General features: G+C 42.9%; 1 long non-coding RNA gene and 1 pseudogene across 2 annotated transcripts in view; both read left to right on the top strand.

Annotated features, from left to right (window-relative positions):
• LOC129038578 (uncharacterized) overlaps nucleotides 1-9,891 on the top strand; it is a 53,969-nt gene extending 44,078 nt beyond the window's left edge. For both annotated transcript variants that reach the window (XR_010126579.1, XR_010126580.1), the window contains exons 5-7: nucleotides 3,172-3,397; nucleotides 4,196-4,350; nucleotides 9,759-9,891. This is a non-coding gene — a long non-coding RNA (uncharacterized LOC129038578). The remainder of the gene's footprint in view (nucleotides 1-3,171; nucleotides 3,398-4,195; nucleotides 4,351-9,758) is intronic.
• Nucleotides 9,892-12,099: 2,208 nt separating this feature from the next.
• Nucleotides 12,100-12,621, top strand: LOC134737576 (large ribosomal subunit protein eL29-like; annotated as a pseudogene).
• Nucleotides 12,622-14,565: the final 1,944 nt, after the last annotated feature.

Here is a 14,565-nt window from a genome sequence, read left to right as displayed (position 1 = left end):
CTGGAGAAGGCACTCAGACGGCCCCATGTGCTCCACACGCCAGACATGAAAGCCTTCATTCCTTGTTTCTGTAGCCATCATGTGGCTGCTGCTTTCTCGGACCTCATGAGAAGACTTACTAGGAGTCTCTCTCCCTCCCCTCACCCTTGTACCCCTGAGTTTCTCCTCTCCCTGGCCCTGCCTCACCACACAGCCAGTCATTCCATTCCTGTCTCATTTCTGACAGAGCAGAAGAGCCCCCTGATCTGCCCAAGAGGCGGTGCATGTGTGGGACGACCTGGACCTGGGATGAAGGACAAGAAGACAAAATGTCCAGCTACCTAGGCACATCCACTTGAAGAATTTAAAAGCAAAAAACATCTAAATAATGTATACACATGATGCATAATACATAATATAGTATAACATACGATACAAAATCACATGGTCAAAGGATTAAATTTTGTTTGTTTTTTTTTGGAGATAGAGTTTTGCTCTGTTGCCCAGGTTGGAGTGTACTGGTGCCATCATGGGTCACTGTAGCCTTGACTTCCTGGGCTCAAGAGAGCCTCCCACCTCAGCCTCCTGAGTAGCTGGGACTACAGTAATAGGCCACTGTGCCCAGCCAACATTATTTTTTATTTCTAAAGAGATGGGGATGTCTCCCTGTTTTACCTAGGCTGGTCTCGAACTCTTGCCTCAAGTAATCCTCCTGCCTTGGCCTCCCAATGTGCTGGGATTACAGATATGAGCCACTGCACCCAGCCAAAATTTTGTCTTTTTGAAGCCAGTAGCATCTTCTCCAAGGCTCAGAATCTTTCGTCTACACATATAGCTAATTGAGACTTCCTGAAGCTGCCGAACCCAAGTGGCAAATTTGCTCATGTTACACTTTTCTGCTCAAAGAAAACCTGGTCTCTTTATTGTTCTCATCTTGCACACAAGTCCCTGTCTGCTGGGGAGGTGCGGGGAGTGGGGGCAGTTAGGGCAGGGGACACCACCTTTAGTAAAATTCTAGAAACCTAGTCTGATATGTAGTTGTGCCTCTGTCTCTTTGGATCTTTCAGATTCCCCACCCCTGGCTCTCACCACCCACCCCAGGTGGCACGCAATCTCCTAGCAGTGAGGCCATTTATGTCCTCACTGTCTTCTGAGACAGAGTGGTTCGCCTTTCCTGCTTCCTGGTCTGGTGATCATGGAGAAATGCTGGTTCCATCTGGCTTTGGGCCATTTGTCCCTTTTCTTAAAGCCCCTACCCGAGAGCATCCTCCTTCTAACCCAGCCTGTGTGGGTCCTTTATGCATCCTCACAGTGAGGCATGTGGTTACCTGAGTCCCCATGCATGCTACTGGGACAGGAATGTCAGAAGACTCACTGGGCCCATGAGGCTATGCCTGTGCCCTGGCCCACGGGGAAGGCTTGCCACTACACCCTGCTATACCCCAGGAAGGTGCCACTAGCGGGTTCTTGTATACCTTGCTGGATTTTTTTTTTTTTTTTTTTAGGCAAAGTCTTGCTCTGTTACCCAGGCTGGGGTGCAGTGGCATGATCATGGCTCATTGCAACCTCCGCCTCCTGGGTTCAAGCGATTCTTCTGCTTCAGCCTCCTGAGTAGCTAGGACTACAGGTGTGTGACACTACACTCGGCTAATTTTTGTATTTTTAGTAGAGATGGGGTTTCACCATGCTGGCCAGGCTGGTCTCAAACTCCTGACCTCAGGTGATCCGCTCACCTCAGCCTCCGAAAGTGCTGGGATTACAGACATAAGTCACCGCACCCAGCCCTTACTGGATATTTTAAAAGCTGCTTCACCCCAGAGTGGACCGGGAGAACCTTGATATTGGACCTTGCTTTCTTGGCCTTTCTCATCTCCTCTTCCCACAATCTTCTTCTGGGGGCAGCCCCTAGGCTTTTCTTAAAGGTTCAGAATTTTCTATCTGTACATCTTCCTCTTTGGCATATCCTCTTTCCACTTTAGGGCAACAAGCGTAATGGCCTGTCATAAGCAGAATGGGAATCTTATCTACATTATAGAAGAAAGTCTGAGACCTGAGCCCTCAGGCTTGTTTCCTGATACAGGAAAAGAATTTAGAAGATTTTCTTTCTCTCTGTCTCTCTCTCCATCTACAAAACCTATCAAACTATTGTCTTTCCCAGCTTTGAATGCTGAAAGCTAAATTCAAACACACTATTTCTCTTTGAATTTGTCTTGATAATCCTAATGCCTTCTACAGTAGCCTGCCCTTCAATAGATGCTTCCAGATGAGAGGAGATAATGTACTATGTACAGGAATGCACAGTAAGATTTCTTGCCTCTTTCACATTAATTTCACTCATGACTGTAAAAGAGGGTCCCTCCCTGCCCCCAAGCTCTATGCAGAGGAAGTGTTGCTTCCCTTTTCTGGTAGTCCTGTCGGTGCAAACACCTCAGCTGATTGGTTTGGAGTGAATGGTAGTATAGGGTAACTTGTGGCAAAATGCGAGTTTGGATTTGGGTTTTAGTGAATATGTTTAATTTACTGACTTACTCTAACTTACTTACAGACAGTATCCCATAATTTAAATTTCCATCTGGTAGATTATTAAGTAAAGTATGTGTGACATTTGTGGGTGTGGTGGGGTGTGTTGTGGCACGGATGTGTGGTGTATGTGTGTGTGTGTGTGTATGGAGGTGTGTATTTGGAGGGTTGGGATGGGCAGAGGGAGTGTCTAGGAAAGTCCAGTTTCTACTGCCATTCAATCTTTTTTTTTTTTTTCTTTCCTGAGGCGGAGTTTTACTCTTGTTGCCCAGGCTGGAATGCAATGGCATGATCTTGACTCACAGCAACCTCTGCCTCCCGGGTTCAAGCAATTCTCCTGCCTCAGCCTCCTGAGTAGCTGGGATTACAGGCACCCACCACCATGCCTGGCTAACTTTTTTTTTGTATTTTTAGTAGAGACGGGGTTTCACCATATTGACCAGACTGGTCTTGAACTCCTGGCCTCAGGTGATCCACCCACCTCGGCCTCCCAAAGTGCTGGGATTACAGGCCTGAGCCACTGAGCCCAGACTGCCATTCAGTCTTTAACTTACTGCTGATAATTTTTTAAAAAGTATATTCTTGCCACTGGCACCAAACTCAGCTCAGCACTTTTATTCTTGCCGGTTTGGGCTGACATTTAGAAAATTAATTTTTTTTTATCATTCTCAGGATAAGATGGCTTCCTAATGAAAAAGCACCACTCTTCTAGCAAAACTGCAGTGGGTCGCACTGAGAGTATCAGAGGCCCTTTGAAACCAGAAGCTCTTGGTCCCCCAACCTCCTGGTGCTCTGTGGGGGCCTGAATGATAGAGAAGATCTTCATCATTAGAAATCCTAGAAGTCACTGAATGATGAAGAAATCTCAGAATTCTCGTGAAGAATTTCTTTCTATCAGGTAAGCCGAGATGGTCTGCAAAATACGAAAAACGATTATAAGATATGTTGATTTAGGATCACGTCTGCACCTCCAACCGTCAACGCCAGCAGGTTGTTTGTTGGATCTGAGGTCTCAGTTTAGTTCATTACTGTCGGTTAGCATGAGATTATAAACTGGAATTTCAATGGCATGTGTGAAGCTCAGCCTTAGTCAATATTTACACATAATGATAGTTCTCATCAAGGCATAAGGACTTAGTTATGAAATGATTATACATCACAACCTATCTATAATCAAGATTTTAATTATCATCAGCAGCAGCAACAACAAACATTTTTGGAGGAGCTACCCTGTGCCCTAATTGAATTAATGAATTTGTTAATCATTGTTTTCTGTTTCCGTAAACATTTGCTAAATTCAATCTCAGTCAAATTACCTGGGGACCAGAACATGAGACCTCATTGCTTAAAAGGATGATCTTTTTTCTTATAATGTGAAGAGATTTTTGCTTGTGCTTGAAAGTGTAACTGAAGTTTTCTCAGCAATACCAGTCAGACAGGGCACAGTTGAAGTCCACGTCTAGAGGGGACTTTTTCCAGAACCTCTAGCAGTGGAATCCCTGTATATGGAGGCCCCAGTTCCCTGGCAGAGTCTCCAAGCATTGGGCACATTTGCCTTGCCAATCCTCTTGCTCTGGTGCCCTGTGATTCCCTTGCTGTTTGTCTGCTGTGTGTCCATTGCAAGGCTGTGTGTCTGTGTCATGGCTCTCAATAGCCCCTGCCTAAACATGACCTCTCTTATCTGCTTGGTCCTCAGGGCCCTTTCAAGCCAGCTCTAGGTGCCGATGCTGTCCTGCAGGGAAGCTTCTCTCTTCCTCTTCAGCACTCCCTGCTGGCGTGGAACTGGTCAGCCCTTTGGCCATGAATAAGGTGACCTCTCCACAAATATCCAGCTGGATTTTAGGTTCAAAGGTAGGCTGGTCTTGTGTTTGCAGATTCCTGCCATGCTTTTGGTCTTGTGATTCTTTCATTTCATCTCCCCTATTCCATTTAACTTACTGCTACTCCAAGCCCATGGGAACCTCTGCCCAGAATCCCTTGAGGGATGGGTGGGAAGGCACAGGGTGGGGGCTGCCCTGAAACACCCATGATAATTTCTTGGTTCTCACACTTAGCCAGTGTGCCTGGGGGTGGTGCATCCTGACTGTAGCTCCCAGGACTTCTCTGTCTGGGAGAGTTGGTCCTACCCAGTTCCCAGGCCAGGAAGTCAAGGGCAACTCATCTACTTTTTTATGACACCAATGGGATGGGATAATTTCCTAAGATTTCAGTATTGCTTCCTTCTTGGAGTCACTTCTATCCTTCCCATTTCTAACCGAAATCCAGGCTTTGCCTTCTCTTGCCTCAAAAGCAGAAGGTCTTCCTGATTTTTGAAAAAGTCTAAGCTCAGATGAGATTAGATTTCACCAGAGAAGGAGGGGAGAGCCCAGAATGCTTTTGAGAGCGTTGAGCAGGGAGGGGAGAGATCATTCACCTGGACTGGGAGAAGGTTGGAGGTTGATGAGTTTCATCAGTAGTGGGGGGCATGTCCCCTCTAGTGGCAGCCACCCAAGGGAGCAGCATGACTCAAATGGGACACCTGTTTGATGCACCTCAGAGGCAGGGCACTTCCAGTTTTGCTGAGGATTTTCTGAACCCCACAAATGGAACAGAAGCAGATGAGTGGCCCCTATCCCAAAGGGCCAGGACCATGGAGACCCTGGTGGTTTTCTGTATCTCCCGATGCCTCATAATCAGTGGGGCTTCCCCAATGTCTCATCCTGCTTCAGACCCAGGGACTTTTATGTGACCTATGGTTGGAGAGCTCCAGTAATGACTGAGTTTGACTTTTCCACTTCTCAGGGGAGTGGGGCTTAGAATTGGACTTAAGTTGATTTAGAGAAAAATAAGGAGGCTGGGTACGGGGGCTCACGCCTGTAATCTCAGCATTTTGGGAGGCCAAGGCGGGTGGATCACTTGAGGTCAGGAATTCGAGACCAGCCTGGCCAACATGGCAAAACCCCGTCTCTACTAAAGATACAAAAATTAGCCAGGTGTGGTGTGCACCTGTGATCCCAGCTATTTGGGAGGCTGAGGCAGGAGAATCGCTTGAACCCGGGAGGCGGAGGTTGCAGTGAGCCGAGATCATGCCACTGCACTCCAGCCTGGGTGACAGAGTGAGACTTTGTCTCAAAAAAAAATTAAAAAAAAAATAAGGAAATGTGATATTTTCTGTACTCTCTGTGCTGGTGAATGGTCATTGATTGGCTACATTCTGTCTGGTCTTTGCACATTTCAGGAGGTCCCATCACAAATGATATCCATGCTGCTCCACTTTGACAGGTTTGATGTTATGTCATGAGCATGCTCAGTGGACAACCTTGTGTGACCCTAATGACCAAAGAATTACCTAACACTTATAATCCATATTCTACATTCTTAATACAGAAGGATTTCTTATTGCATTGCAAAGTACAGGTCAGACGAAAGCAGCAGGTTGAACTTGTTCCAGGTAATAGGTTTCTTAGTGGCTGAGCAGCCTGCATACACAAAGGTAGGATATACAGAGAGCAAGAAGCAGAACAAGTGGGTGAACAATGGTTTGGGTTGTGAAATTATGTTAAACTTTCCATTAGATCGCCTGGTTTGGGAGTGAGCCTTCATTCATTATTCATTGGTACCTACTGATTTTATACCGTGTTCTAATGGTTGCCCATGTGGCCCTGAACTAGATAGAAATTGTGTATTTCAAAATAGAAATGAGTACATTTCAAATATCGCACCAGAAATAAGTGAAGCGATGGATATGTTAATTCGCTTGATTTAATCTTTACACATTGTATACATATATCAAAATATCACACTGTACATTACAAATGGATACAATTATGATTTGTCAATTAAAAATATGAATAAAAAAGAAATTGCTACAATGAGAACTACTGCTATTTATTACCTTAAACTGCCTAGTGTTGATCTTAGGAATTTAAACACAATGGCAGCAGCTCTCTCTCTCCTACCTGGAGGTTTTCTGTACACAGCAGATGATTGTCACTATATGTACAGAAGGTCTGAAGACTCTTCCTTTGGAAGACTTTAACATTGTAGGCATGAATGGGGAAATCGTAGGGGCACAGTGAGACCTTGTTAAGGAGGGGGCTTCCTGTTCACGTATTTCTTTACTAAGAAAATTTAGGAGATATATGATGGAGAATAGTACACATGGTCTGTAGCACACACATTTGGGTCACGTGCCTTCCTCTGCCTTATTTATCCATTCAGGAGGATATGAACTTGTTCTGACAACCCCCTCACTTCCACCCCAGTAATGGTAATAATTGAACTTATAATATATAACAAAATAAAAATAACTTACCAAAGCACTAAACAGTCTTACTCCCTGGTCATTAGGTCATCAACTAAACACACTTGCTTGGTTGGCTTTTTTTTTTTTTGAAACAGGGTTTCACTCTGTTGCCCAGGCTGGAGTACGGTGGCACAAACATGGCTCACTGCAGCCTCAGTCCCCTGAGCTCAGGTGATCCTCCCACCACAGCCTCCTGAATAGCTAGGATACAGGCAAATGCCACCATGGCTGATCAAAAAAAATCTGTAGTAACAGAGGTCTCTCTATGTTGCTCTGGCTCATATCAAATTCCTGGCCTCAAGCAGTCCTCCTACTTCAGCCTCCCAAAGTTCTGGGATTACAACAAGTGTGAGCCACCATGCCCAGCCCGGTTCACCATTTCAAAAAATTTTTACTAATTTGTCTTTTCTGAAATAGAAGATACAAATCTGCACCTTCTACACTATGCTTTGACTATGTGAATTAATAAACCAGAGTCTAGGAAATGAAAGAAACACCACTATTCACAAAACATGATTCTAAATGCAGAAAAAAAACAAGTGATCCCATTTGAGGGTGAGGAAAGGCTATGTGTATGAATTAAGTGATCTTTATGTACCAGGCACTTCATATATGTTATTTCATTTATGAGCCAGGCTCTAGTGTAACCATTTTACAGATACAGAAATGGAGTCTTAGAGAGGTTAACATATTGTTTAGGGTCTCGTATAGGCAGTTCCATGGAATTGAAATTTTAAATGTGGTCTATTTGTAGCTAAATTCATACTCGTTGCATTCTACCACATTGCTTTCTAGACTTAGAAACTGAACTGGGGAGCAGAGTTGCTGCAGAAAGAAGGGGTTTGAGAAATCTGGAACCATAGGATTTTATAGAACTGGGGAAGAAATGGAACCTACGAAGTAACTGGCCAATTACTTGATCATATTATGAGACAGAGATATGATAACTCATCCTGGAGCATGGTCTAAATTGTTGCATTTAGATTGAAGTGTTTGAGAAATCCACAAGAGGGTTAAAGTACAATCACTTTCTATTGCTTTATTTAAGTCATAGAAAAGATTAACATGTAGTAAACTAAACTGAAATGACACGGGCAAAGCTAATAAGAAGTAATTTTGCGTTTGACAGATTTCCTTCTTATTCCTTCACTCACTCCAGATGGAGGGTAATGTAAACTTCATATCACAGGAAGAAATGCCTATTGATCGATTAAACATCAATAATGGTGCTCTGTCTCCATCTGAGTATATGAAAGTGACTGTTTTCGAAATTAACCCCTTTCTGGGTCCTACACATGTTATCACAATGCGTCCTGAATTTTGGAAGCCAGACTGCCCACAGCTGTGCAATTATGTAAAGTAGGCTATTTTCCAGCCATCATTTGCATGCAATGGTAAAAAGCTACTTTTGTAGTTTAGTTTAGATACAACACACATTGGAATACTGTTATTGACTTCATTTCTTTGAGCACACATGATGCTTCCTAATTATTTGGGACTTTCCTTTTTACTGCACAATAAACAGATTTTCTCTGAGTGCAAGTTTACCATGCAAGAGTTGCCCATATAGTGGAAATAAAAATCTTTAACTTAAGATGTTTATTTCTTAGCTAGACAGTCTTTCTGGCCTGATAAGAAATACCTGTATATCCTTCCCTGCAGTCAGAGTGAATACTGAAAGAGGGATTTGTATCTGCTTTGTTTTATTTTTTTTTAATCTGAATAGCAGCCTTTCTAGAGTGTACAATCCTTCATTTGGTTTGTGAATTTAGAGCATGAGAATTGCTGTTGGTTTAGACCTGCAATTTATCTCACCCAGAGCTCTGTCCTTGACAGGGGTCCTAGGGACAGACCTAATGACTAGATCTGGTTGTCTTGGACATCAATCTAAAAAGCCTAGTGATATAATCCAATATATGCATTGTTTTCATTCAGCAACAACTTATTACTACCATGAGCGAGGCATTGTTATCCACTGCAGAGGACACAAAAAATGTATGGCACCCAATCACCACCTTTAGAATTTAGTGGGGAAAGTAAAACCTGCATACATAGATCTAGGTACAAGGTAGACAATAATAATTGCTGAGAGAGAGGGCAAATTACTGCAGGAGGATTTAAACAACAGAGATAATTAATATTAGGCCATATATTAGGAATGCACTATGCATGAATTTATCTAAATACTCCGTGAACATTTTCCTTACCATTTCTTTTCTAAACTAGAACTTTTTTTTTTATTGATACATGGTGTGTGGGATGACATGTCATAAGTTAACCTGTCTTCAAAGATTTAGGAATAGTTTTATTTCTTCGAAGTTTCCAGTTTCGTCCCCCTTATTCTTGTAATGACATTACTTAACAGAATCTAATATATAGTTAGGTGCTGACTAATTACAGATTTCTAATAGGTCAGCATTCAGGACTTCCATAGCTATGAATCAAAAGTAGATTAGTGTGAAAAGAGGCACCTCTAGGTTAGCAAGATATATGATTTAATAGGTAGGATAAAATATTGGGTGCTATTTCCAATTCTGCCACTTGTTCACTGGATAGTCACTTAACTGCTCTATATATTAGTTTTCATAGCAATAAAATGTAGATAATAAGATTTCAGCACCATTATAGAAAATTAATGGTAGAAAAGGTCTTTAGAATCCTAATATTTTTTTAAAAAAACATCATTCTATCATTGTTCAGGTATAATACGCAGGAAGAGAAGTTAAAGTACCCCTAAAGTAACATTATGAACATTTTACACATGCACAAAAATATTTTTTAAAATGATATAACTTGTGTCTTGTCATTGCTCTGTTTTTTAATTCATGTCATCCTTATCCTTTTTGAAATATTTCATTTCCTTGGAAAGAAAATTAAGATTTTAAAAAATGCTCTCTGGACATTCCTCTTTCTGTGGGCCCCTGTTTCTGTTGGCCAGTGATGCCATTTACACCTAGATTTACCTTTATGTCAGGGGAGAAGACCTGCTCTTCACGAAAGCTCTGCAGCCTTCATGGCGGACAGATCTCTCTCTGAAGGTGACCTGCTTTCAGCACTGCTGGGGACTCCTGAGATGAAATCAGTTTCAAGAGCTCTCTGGCTTTGAAGTGAGTTTTGTGGTGATGTCTTTTTTTTGCCCTTCCAGTTCATGCTTCTGGCACAAAGCAAACTTTATGAGTCCACTCAAATTGGCAGTGAGTAGGAAAAAAAATCTACCAAGCAAATGCCTGTAAGCTGTAGTACCTCAGGGATTCTAATCCATGCTTGCTTGACTGGTGAGTGCTTCTGCTTCAAGAGAAAAAACAAATTCTCCTGGCAAACTACTTGGATACTGTTTCCCAGGAGTTAAAAGAACAAAACCTGAGAGGTAGCATTGGTTCCTCTGGACGGATCCCCAACCAACTTCAGTGTTGGCTAATAACTTTAGCTTTTTTTTTTGGGTGGGGGGGTTCCATCAAGAACATGGAGGCTACTGGACTGTACCACCCCTAGGCCTGGGCAAGAGGAGCTTCTGCCCTGTGCCCTGATCTTCAGAGAGCATCATTCTGGCCTCATACCTGAGCTCCTCCATACACGGCAAGGGGTGTGTGAAGCTAACGGGGATATGTCTACCCAGAACAACATTTCCTTTTCTACATTATACCGTGAGTACCCAGAACCTCAGAATTCCTTGCACAGATTGCCATGAGCCTGTTTATAGGTCCTCCATGGACTTCTTCCAGCATCTTTTACCCCAAGGATGGCTGAACCCACTGTGGATGCATCTCTAGGCTCAAGGGGTGGCCAAGGAGTGGCTATTTCCAGAGGCATGTGGCCTGAGTCTGGGCTTGCAGGCTTGGGTGTCTACACGTGTCCTTGTATGTCTCTCGTGGTATATTGTGGGGCCAGAAGTAGGAAAACAAGAGAATTGGATCATGGGCTGGGGTGGCTCTCTTAGGTCTCCATATTCTAGCATAGAACTCCGAGGAGTCCAAAACTCTAAATAAAGTGGCTTCCCAAATTTTAAAGAAGGTATATCTGTCAAGATAGGCATTTTCTATTGAACATACATATCTAACATACTTTATTTAACTACTTTTTGCTTGCTAGATAAATTTTAAATATTTGGATATAGACATGTGAGTATCTATTTGTACTTTCACCCTGGGCTCAGAAAAAGGGAGGAATGGGATACCGCCAGATATGCACTTCCTTCCTGCTCCTCACATCCTATAATAGGGAGGTCTGAACTCTTCCTTCACCAGTCTCAGAGGATAAGGTTCCTCTTCCAAGTTTTAAGGACTGCCCCTTGATTCCAACCCCTCATATCATTCTATATCTTGCGTCACAAATTGTCCCCTTTTTCTATTAGATTTCCTTATCTTATTAATAAGATAGGTCTCTCATTCCAGTAAGAATGACTATTATTAAAAAGTCAAAAAAAAAAAAGATGCTGGCAAGGTTGCTGAGAAAAGTAGATGGTTATACACTGTTGATGGGAGTGGACATTAGTTCAACCATTGTGGAAAGCAGTATGGTAATTTCTCAAAGAGCTAAAAACAGAACTACCAGTTGACCTAGCAATCCCATTACTGGGTATATACCCAAAGGAATGGAAGTTATTCTATCATAAAGACACATGCGCATGTGTGTTCATTGCAGCACTATTCACAATAGCAAAGACATGGAATCAACCTAAATGCCCATCAACAGTAGACTGGATAAAGAAAATGTGGTACATATACACCATGGAATACTATGCAGCCGTAGAAAAGAATGAGTCCATGTCCTTTGCAGGGACATGGTTGGAGCTGGAGGCCATTATCCTTAGCAAACTAATGCAGGAAGAGAAAACCAAATACTGCATGGTCTCACTTAAAAGTAAGAGCTAAATGAGGAGAACACATGGATACAAAAAGGGGAACAACAGACACTGGGGCTTACCTGAGGGTGGAGGGTGGGAGGAAGAAGAGGAGCAGAAAAGATAACTATTGGGCACTAAGCTTAGTACCTGGGTGATGAAATAATCTGTACAACAAATTCCCATGGCATGAGTTTACCTATATAACAAACCTGCACTATTGAGTCAGTACCTCCTACAGGTCTCTCTTCCTTTCAGTCTTGGCTCGATATTATCTGTCTTTATATTTCTACCAGAATAATTTATCTAAAACAAAAATCCGATCAAGTCATTCTCCTTTAAAATCATTGATAGTTACAGCATAAATACGAAGTTATTTAACATAGTATACACAGCCCTCTGTGATCTGCCCACTGTTTATCTTTTCCTTTCTGTCCCTTGTCACAACTTGTGTTAAAGTTTTATTCAACTTCTGGTTCTAGGTGCTTCCGGAGCTGTGGCTTAAGGTGCAGACATGACCAAGTCCAAGAACCACACCACACACAACCAGTCCCGAAAATGGCACAGAAATGGCATCAAGAAACCCCGATCACAAAGATACAAATCTCTTAAGGGGGTGGACCCCAAGTTCCTGAGGAACATGTGCTTTACCAAGAAGCACAAGAAGAAGGGCCTAAAGAAGAAGAAGGCCAACAGTGCCAAGGCCATGAGTGCGTGTGCCAAGGCTATCGAGGCCCTCATAAAGCCCAAAGAGGTTAAGCCCAAGATCCCAAAGGGTGTCAGCTGCGAGCTCGATTGACTTGCCTACATTGCCCACTCCAAGTTTGGGAAGTGTGCTCGTGCCTGCATTGCCAAAGGGCTCAGGCTGTGCCAGCCAAAGGCCAAGGCCAAGGACCAAACCAAGGCCTAGGCTGCAGCTCCAGCTTCAGTTCCAACTCAGGCTTCCAAAGGTGCCCAGGCCCCTACAAAGATTTCAGAGTAGAGATCTCTGTCTGCCAATGTGAAGACAGAAGGACTGGGTTGACCCCCCCTGGGCTGCCGTCTGCATGGGGCTGGTGTCCTCCTGTGCTATTTGTACAAAAAAACCTGAGGCAGGATTCGTTTTAAAAAAAGTTATATTCCAATAATGTTGCCCTCTTATGCAACCCTCCTCCTCAAAACGGACACTTACCTAGCTGCCTCACATAAATGAGCCTTTTTTTCTTCTTCAATTTCTTGTCTGCCTGAAATACTTTTATTAACTGCCACTCGTCCTAAATTCTGGTCCTAAATTACCTCCTTTATGAAACCTATCCTGCTTCACCACTCCCAAAAATTCAGCTAGAGCTCCCAATTCTGGGATCTCATTGTACTCTTTGAATGCCTGCATCACTATACTTACTACATTGTATTGAAAAAAACATATTTATGGATAATTCCTCTCTCTATTCTTAGCAACTCAAGAATTTGGAGTCTGTCCGACTTGTCTTGTTACCTCAGCACAGAAGGTATTTAATGTGTTGAGTAGCATCACCTCACTCTCCAGTGTATTATAACGTTTACATTCTTTGTTGTACAGAGAAGTTCCGGCTTTAGCAATAGAGGGAAGCTATTCCTCTTCACTTCTTCCTCACCAAATGACTCTAACTAGCACCAAGAAACCCAGTTCTCTAACCATGAAGATTGGACCCAGTGATTCAGTTGCCTGGGCACAGCAAAATTCCCTGACCTCAAAGCAGTGTTTATATACAGACAGACTGGCTGACAATTAACAAACTGAAGGGCTGTTGGCTTTTTTGACTTCAAGGGTATAAAGTATGTGAGCGTGATGGGTAGGCAAGAAACCAAGCAGCAGTCATTCTGCATAGGAACATGGTGTGGCAGTACCTGGCACGACACCTGGGGAGGTATATTGGCATTGTTCCTGAAGCTTGGAAATCTGGTATGTTATGTGTGTCCCTCAGCAACAGATGGTATTTTGGGGGAGCTTATATTTGAAGATGATAGTATACTAATACCTTACAATCATTAAATGCCTGAATTAGATGCATCTTATGTGCATGCAGATTTGCTCTGTGGACTTAAGATGAAATCCCTCCAGTCCTTAGTTGTATTAGTCTTCTACCACAGTTGAGATAAGAGCAAGGGTGAAAAAGGAGTAAAGGTTTCTTCTGCACTTAGCATGAAATCCAAAGTCCTTCACGTGGCCAACAAAGCCTTGCAAAATCTCTCTCCCATCACCTTGTTCCACAACCCTTCCATTTCTTGCTCCTTCATCCTTAGTCAACCGTGATTCCACCACAGTGGTTTTGTTTTGTTTTGTTTGTTTAACTCTTTGTTATTCCTCCCACTGAATTAGGGCAGGGCTTGTGACTGAGTCGACCAAAGGAATATGGTGGAGGTACCACTGTGCCAGTTCCGTGCTTTGCCACTAAAAAGACTAGTAGCTTCCATCACATCCCCATGGGAACACAGGCTCTATGCTGGAGGAAGCGCAAGCAGCCATGTGGAGAGGCCACGTGAAGGAGAATCAAGGCCCCTGATATCTTAAATCATATTGTGGGGGCTGATAATTACTCAGCAATAGACACTTAGAAGGTCCTCACACCTCCCAAGTTCTTTTCTATCTCTGGGCCCTGGAACAGGTCCTTTCTCTTCACAGAATAATTCTTCCTTTTGTGTTTGCTGTGACATGCCTGCTCATTTTCATTTTTGTCACCTCTCCACAACAGTTGATCCTAAAAACAACCTATCAAAGCTGGCTTTCTGTTTTAATCTCTGACTTGTCACTTATTTTTTGACCTTGGGCAAGTTACCCAATCTCTCTGAACCTCAGTTATCCTTATCATAAAAATGGGAGTATTGATAATACCTACCTCCCAGGCCTGTGGATGGGATGAAATGAAATAATGCATGCAAAGTACTTAGTGCAAGGCCTAGCATGTAGTAGGCACTTCATAAT

This window comes from Pongo pygmaeus, chromosome 5, assembly GCF_028885625.2.
Source record: "Pongo pygmaeus isolate AG05252 chromosome 5, NHGRI_mPonPyg2-v2.0_pri, whole genome shotgun sequence".
Classification (NCBI taxonomy): domain Eukaryota; kingdom Metazoa; phylum Chordata; class Mammalia; order Primates; family Hominidae; genus Pongo; species Pongo pygmaeus.
The sequence above is the reverse complement of the archived record's forward strand: the minus strand, read 5'-3'. Positions and strand labels throughout refer to the sequence as shown.